Source organism: Phyllostomus discolor, chromosome 1, assembly GCF_004126475.2.
Source record: "Phyllostomus discolor isolate MPI-MPIP mPhyDis1 chromosome 1, mPhyDis1.pri.v3, whole genome shotgun sequence".
Lineage (NCBI taxonomy): Eukaryota > Metazoa > Chordata > Mammalia > Chiroptera > Phyllostomidae > Phyllostomus > Phyllostomus discolor.
This window is the reverse complement of record NC_040903.2, coordinates 16751183-16759750: the sequence shown is the minus strand read 5'-3', so window position 1 is coordinate 16759750 and position 8568 is coordinate 16751183.

The following is an 8568-nucleotide window of genomic DNA, read 5'->3' as shown; positions in this document are numbered from 1 at the left end:
CTTACCTGAGGGGAAATTTACATATCTAATTTTTAAATTATTGACAATATAGATTGTATATGTAATTAAACTGCCACTTGGGTATTTTTATTTTCAGATCTCTGAAATAATAAATGTCTCCTTTCTTTTTCTTTCCTCGTGCCCCAGAATACATGTATTTTCCATGGATTTATTAGGTACCTTTTTGAACCTTTTGATATTTTCATTCTTTACTACCCTATCAATTTATTGCATAATTTTTTCGAGCCTTTCCTTTACAATTGTCACTGTAGTCAGAGGAAAGGATTCAGGATCCAAAATATCTAAGGGGTCAAAAAATGTAGTTAGGTCCCCAAAGCTAATGGAAGGCATTTTTAGTGCATTGCCCTTTTCCCCAGCAGGTTTGCATGCTTTGGCCCCTGGGTAATCCAGACAAGGCAAACATCTGCCTGGCTGCCGAGAGCCACGGAGAATTTCATTGCCCTCATTTAGCAGGGGGACTCCACAGAGAGAGCAATGTGACATATCACAATCTTTTCAAACAAATGTATTTTGACCCAAGATTATACATGTCACAGAAACATTTTCTCTTCTAATGTAACACAGCAGGAGGCCAGATTTTGGTTTCTCCCTTCTGCTGAGCTTTATCAGCTTTCTGATTTCCATGGCTTACAACATACCTATCTTCAGTGTTTCTAACCACCTCAGACTGTTAGAATAAAGGTTAACATCACACTTTTGAAAATCGCAAATTGTGGTGCTGTTTCTTAGATTGTACATGTGTGGCTTAGTGTGAGAATCTGACTTGTGAACCTATTGAAGGCAACCTTAATAAAAAAAAAAATAATAATAATAATAAACCCTATAGAATAGAAAGATGTAAATGGCTCTGAATTATTTAAAAATAATTGTTTAAAAAAGCAAATATTATTCATTTCTTAGGACAACGACTGGAGCATAATAAATACTCAATACTTACTTTTTAAAAGAAGGAAGCAATGAATAAATGACTATTTAAGATACTTAGCAGATTCTTAATAAACAATCCACTTTATTATAATAATTGTATTCAAAGTAAAGAAAATAATGACTTTCTATTTTAAAGATGTGTCAAATAAAATATCATGTTTTATTTTTAAAAGGAAATTGATTTTTAAGTTGGGTTGAACTAAACATTATTGTTCATAGTAAGTACTGATTTGTGTGTTCAACATGCTCTATGGTGAAGCTGATTTAACCCACAGGGGATAAATATCTGTGGGGAATTTGTAGTCAGCATTTCATAAGGGGCAAACTAATAATAAATTGTTTCTCTTTGTAATTTTTTTGAATTTATCAGATATGAAACTTAAATGAAATTCTCATGATATCTTATCATGAGAATATTTATAGTAGATATATAAAGTAGATATATATCTACTGCAAGCAATCTTTCAATATTATACTTAAGGTCAGGATATCTTGGTTTATCACATTTTTTCCATTACAATGTATCTCCCTTTACCCTCTTCCACTTCCACACCCAGCCACCGCAGTCACCACACTCATCTTGATACAATCCTGGCTGGGTAGCTCAGTTGGTTGAAGAGTCGTCTCATACACCATAATGTGGGTTCGAGCCAATTAGGATGGGTACCAGAGGCATCCAATCAATGCTTCTCTCTCACATCAATGTTTCTCTCTCTCTCTCTGTCTCTCTCTGTCTCTCTCTCTCTCTCCTCAATCAACAAACATATCTTCAGGTGAAGATTAAAAAATAAATTTAAAAAATATATCTTGTACAGGAAAATATAGATAAGATATCTTTTGAGGAAAATTTTCCTCAAAATGTAAATGAATCTCCACCACTTCAATCCTAAATGTGTTATATCTCCCTTACTTTCTTTAAGACTGCATAGAAGATTTCAGATAAAATTTTCTAATTTGATTTATGATAAAAACACTGAGTATAGGTCAAGCATTTACTTTTAATAACACAAGAAAATGACATTTTTATCCCTCACCATCTATAGATTGTATAAGTTGAGTTGAGAACACATTAACTTAGTGATTCCTTTCTTCCTCGTTTTCTTTCTCCCCCTTTTCCTCCTTCGCTCCCTCTGTTGCTTCCTTCATTCTTTTTTTTTCTGTGAATGTATTTTTAATTCGCATGCTCTACCTTGGTCAAATTTCTGATTCACATACAAATGATGAGAGACAAGAGTTCATCTTCTTGGAAAAGTGTCTATCTACAGCTGGATACCAGATCTTGTGTCAGAAACAATATCTCCTTTGAGGATTAATCCATACATTTCTAATTAAAGCACTTCTAAATGAAATAGAAATAACACCAGAAATTCATTTGGCCAGTAGAATGCATTGGGTAATCTGGTAAAATAAAATAAATATGTAGATATAATTTAATTTTGAATGCCATTTTGTCAAACACGGTTTTATGACCTAGACATAATATGCTAGAATTACAAGATATTTAAAGTTCAAAGTCACATGAATAGTCTTTTCAAACCACTAACTGTATAAAAAGGAATAATGGTTAATTTTCTTTATAAACCATTTACTCATATTACTTAGAGTAGAATCTTGACTCTTAAACTTATTGCCTTTCTCACAGTTCTTTCCTCCTTTTCTTGTGACCTTTCTTAGTTGCCCTATAGTAACCTGCACATATATGAAATTTAAATTGTCATTTTATGAACTTTTATAAGATAGAGACTATCTTGTTCATTTTTAAATTTTAATTCCTGCCAGGATTTATATCATATCCTGATATAAAGTAGCACTTAATGATACTAGCCAAATACTTGAATAAATGAAAGAATAAGATAACTAATTCCTTGCTTTATAGTTACAAATGCATTTTCTATATGTAGACACTATTTCAGTGAATGAAAAGGAAGATCCTTTGCATGAGAAAGTTTTTCTATAAGGTCCCCAGCAACACAAAATGTTTAAGCACTTTTAGTGACAACAGTGATCATGTTAACATGTACACGAAGTTAAACTGTAATCTTCAACATTCATGAGTTAATTTTTGTAGTTTCTCCCCATGCAACACTCTTCTCTCCAAACAGTGAAGTGTCTTTCCTGTATATAAAGACACTTTAGGGTCTATTAAATTTTTTCTTCTGCAATTAAAATATGCATTTCTCATTATGTAAATATGTGTAAACTTTATTATTTTAAGTTAATGAGGACCTCTAGAAACTTCCTGATTTCTCACTCCCTATTGCAACACCCCATGAAGATCTCCTTTCATCATTCCGACAATGGGAATGATTTTGTAAATACTCTTTGAATGTATTTCACAGGTCAGCAGTCTCACTCCAATATAGATCTGCATCTCAGATTAGATCATCATTTGTTTTCTGCTTTACCTTCACCCTGTCGTACTATTTCATATAAAGAAACAAATCACCGGCTGGCGTAGTTCAGTGGATTGAGCGCGGGCTGCGAACCAAAGCATCACAGGTTCAATCCCCAGTCAGGACACATACCTGCGTTGCAGGCCATGGCCCCCAGCAACTGCATATTGATGTTTCTCTCTCTCTCTCTCCCTCCCTTCCCTCTCTAAAAATAAATAAATAAATAAAAATCTTAAAAAAAAACACAAATCAATAGACTCCTTGTGGTTGGGGCTCTGTGAAAAAAAAAAAAGAACAATCTGTTTTCTGCTTAATTATAAACACATTAAAATAAGAACTTGACATTTCCAAAGCTGATTTCTTCTTAGAAGTCCAACTTCACTGTAAGCGGTGGGGCTCAGTGTCTTGAGAGCAATCTTAGTTAACTAAAACCATGCGCAGGCCAAGTCATCACTGACCTGGTTGGACCTATGGAGCCTACTGCTTTGTCCTCAAAATGAGTAAGTACAGCAGGTCACTGAAAAGTAATCTGCTCACTTACAGCTGGAATTTTCACCTAGTCCAGAACTTTATTGGCGGGGGGGATTAGATTCTGAGAGAGAAAAATTCTGTTTTCTCATATGATTTCTGAGTGAAATGATTACAATATTATAGGAAAAAGACCATGTCTCATCAAAGAATTTGTAGATATGTTTAGAGTTGGTGTTCAAGGGTCCTAATACTCACATATAAATAAAAAATTCTCATTTAATTATGCACATGAAATGCACTTGAACTTTCTAATATTGGCCCTCTTCTCTCTGGCCTCATATCAATACATTAGTATTTTATTTCATGAAGTAGAGAATTATAGCCCACTAAGGCCCAGAAACTGGATCAAAGTTGAATTGGGAGTAAAAGGCAGAAGATAGTGCTGCTCTCAGTTTTTCTGGAAATAAGATCACTCAGTATGTCCAAACATTAGGACACATAGGGAATCTTTTCTCAAAATATATTACTTGTTAAGCCCTGGCTGGTGTAGCTCAGTGGATTGAGCGCGGGCTGGGAACCAAAGTGTCCCAGGTTCGATTCCCAGCCAGGGTACATTCCTGGGTTGCAGGCCATAACCCCCAGCAACCGCACATTGATGTTTCTCTCTCTCTCTCTCTCTCCCCCCTCCCCCTTCCCTCTCTAAAAATAAATAAATAAAATCTTAAAAAATATATATATATATATATTACTTGCCATGCCTGTAATTGTCCTAATTCAACCATAGCAAGAGACTCGTCAAAGGGCTCATTCTCCTGGAGACTTCTTTTGGGTTTCAATGATCATATTGTACTAATACGTTTACTTACCATTGTGCATTACCATTTGCAGAAAAAAATATTTTTAAACGTAAGCTAAAACACAGCATATTTAAAGACAATCTCCACATGTCAATAAATATTTTGAAAATGAACAACAGACCCATGAATCCTATTGTTCTCCCTCCTGATCCATTTTTCTGAAGATCTTTTCAAAGTCTGGGCATTCAAGTTTCTAAAATAACTCCAGCATGTTTCTATTTTCTCTTTCAAGATAACTCTGGCTTTCAGCACTTGGTGGTTAATGAAAATATATAGAATATTACTGCACTAGTAATTGATTTATGTTGGAATTGGTTTGCTTAAGCAATAATGAAATACTGTTAACTTCTAGGCTTTCCTGTTACATTAAAGGGTTATTGCATTAAAAGGAACAGTGGGCTAAACAGCTGGACTGAAACAGACATCATCATCGAAGTGTGGTGTCTTCCTGTGGCAGCTGGATGAAAATCTGCCCCGAAAGCTATTACTCTTCCATATATGGGGTCCTCCAATCACTAAGTCTGTCTTCGCATCAGGAAACAATGAAACAAAGTATCTCCAAGGAAGAAGGAAGTGGGAAGTGTTCTTGGGCCACTGATGTAATTGGATTAGGTATATTTATGTTCTAGTAGATCAGGGTCAGAGACTTGAATTGAATATGAAATTGTGTTATAATTCTCTCTAACTGAAAAGAGAAAACTAGACGAAATGATCTCTGGAATTACATATTTAAAATGTGAGCCACCCAAGCCTGCAAAACCTTTGTCTGAAAATATACCTCCTGCCACGATCAGTATTGTAAATAAAGAAATCTACATTTACTCCTCACCACAACTAGTTGATAACAATAAACTGTGAGTCGAAGAGGAAGATGTTCAAGAAAGCAGATTTCGCTATATATTCATTATGTCAGAAAAGACAAGATGTTGGGGTAAGAAGTAATTACTTTTGAATTCTATCATTTGAAACATGATATTTTATATTTTTGTAGTTGTTAAGTAATATATTTGGAAACACATAAATATAATAAGTATTAAATGTATATTGACTATATCAAGGTGTGTATTTACAAACATTTTCAAAAAGAAATGGGTATTAGTAATTTTTCATCTTTCTTAAAATATGATTCCTTAGAGAAAAGCATAAGGCTGTCAAAGCAAACACAAGTGGACTTTTTGACCTACACTTAGTACATTTAGACATATGCATCTACAAAGCCACATGAAGGTAGACATTAATAATTTGGGATATACATTTTCAAAATGCTGTGGTAAGAATTTGGACATGTATAATGACTTTGATTACCCTTCTACCTCTTGGCTTTATCTACCATGTAGTCTGCCAAATTTCCACAAAACAAGAGAAGTAGACGTTATTATTTCTATATAGCCACAACATAGTTATTAGGTCAGAAAACTATAGTTTTCACAATAAGATGGCCTACAGGGCCACCTGAATGATATATGACCCTTTCTGCATCAAGACATCACATTATGGAAGAAAATGAAACATTCCTCTATAATGAGGTGGAACAAAGGGGCAGTGTGATGGTGGCCTATGGAAGAAAGAATTTGAAAATTCATGGTTTAATGATAAATTGAACATGTTTTCACTTAAAAGACAACAAATACAATCAATACTATGTTTTCATTTAAGAGTTATACCTGCAAGGTTCAAGTGGAGTTTTGATATTTAAACAGAATGAGCAGTTCGATATATATGTCACTGAGTTCCTCAAGATCTACTGACTATATATTTGCTTCGTTGTTAATGTGTCAAAGAATTTACTTGTAAACACGCTGCTAAACACTTTATCTTAGTTTCTTCATTCTTGGACATAACTTTTTAGTCATTACACTTAACAAGAAGAGATATTTTGCCCTGACAAGCATGGCTTTATTAGTTGAGTGTAGTCCCCCAAAGCCAAACGTCACTGTTTCCGTTCCTGGTGGGTGAGCATGCCTAGCTCGTGGGTTTGGTCCTCAGCTTGAGGGTTTGGTCCTCAGTCACAGCCCATATGAGAAGTCACTGATTAATGTTTCTCTCCCTCCCTATCCCTCTCTCTAAACATAAATAAATAATATTGTTAAATAAAAAAGAACAGAAATTTTGTCAACATGAACTAAAAACTAAACATCCATATCTCACCTTTGCCTATGGTCCCCATGTGTTCCACTGAAATTCATTTGTTGAATCCTAACCCCCAAGGTAATGGTCGTAGGAGGTGGGACTTTTGGAAGGTAAATAGGTCGTGAAGGTGGAACCCTTATGAACGGAATTTGTGTTTTTCTCAAGGGCACCCCACAGAGCTCCCTTCCTCCCTCTTACTATGTAAGAACCCTGGGAGAAGCAGGCAGTCTGCAGCTCATGAGAAACCCTCGCCAGAACTCAACCATGCTGGCACCTTTATCTTAGAGACCCTGTTTTCCAGAACTGTGAGGACTAAGTTTCTAGTATTTACTAGCCACCCAGCCTGCAGAGCTTTTGGTCACAGCAGCCTGAACGAACTAACCTTTCTAGATGTAAAAATAAAATGAAAAAAATACATATACATAAAATACCTAGCACAATTCCTGGCATATACTTAGAAAAATGTATAAAATAAAATGTTGTGTGTGCACACAGAAGCATTTATATAATTCATATAGGAGCAAAATATTTTTGGGTAAAATAATTTATAAACATTTGTTATAAGTATATCCTCATGAATGATACTGACACAATGAGATGGGGAAATTTTGTTGAACGGTAAGGTCCCTTCCTTCTGTCTCCTTTAACAATCTGCACCAAGTACCAATCTGAGTTGAAACACCAACCGTCTAGGTAACATGTGGCCCTTAGTGGAAATCGTGAACCCACTCAACATGCCTGTTCCTTTGGGGTCCCCATGACTTCTCAGTCATCATCAGGGGGACCCTAGGAAAAGCCCACAAATCCAGTGTGAATCATTTAGATAAGAGTTTTTCAGAATGCTTTTGATCCAAAGATTGTTCAGTCCTCTTTGGGGATCATGTGTCATTCTGATTGGTTTGTAGTGACTTTTTTTCTATTCTATCTTGCTATAACCCTTCCTCAGCCTGTCCTCCAGATAAGTGATGTTTACTTTCTTTCTCTTTGTTTTTTTTGGAAAATTCATATAGCTTCTGGAAGACATATTTCTAACAAAATACCACTCCCTGATTATTACTGCTCCACTTAATGAAGCATACTTTAGTTAAAAAATTTTCCGTGTGATAAATAAATACCCCATTGCCCTGGCCACTGTGACTCAGTTAGGTGGAGCATCCTCCAGTAAATGAAAGTTTGCTGGTTCAGTTCCAGTCAGGGAACAGGGAACCTGAAAGTTTGCTAGGTTGTGGGTTTGATCCCCAGTCTAGATGCATACAATTCCTGGTCTGGGCTCGTATGGGAAGCAACTGATGCTTCTTTTTCTCCCTTCTTCTCTCCTTTCCTTTCTCTCTAGGGGAAGTGACAAAAATGTCTATATATATATATATATATAGAGAGAGAGAGAGAGAGAGAGAGAGAGAGAGAGAGAGAGAGAGAGAGAGAGACAGAGAGAGAGAGAGAGAGACAGAGAGAGAGAGAGAGAAAGAGAGAGAGACAGAGAGAGAGACAGAGAAATTATATATATAATCACATGAATAACTTTCCTACAAAAATCACCCAGGACAAACTCTCAAGACATTCCATGTGAATTCCATTTTTTCATCTTAAAATGCTGGGCTCCTTTAGATCACCATATGTGTGCATCTTCTAAAAATCCCAATATCACTTGATAAAAAAACAAATGATTAGCTATGCAGATATTCTTATATGGGGCTGAGAATATGCATACTAATTGTTTCAAAGGATTCAGGTAACTTTGCACTGGTTGTTTCTCTACTGTAACTCCATTA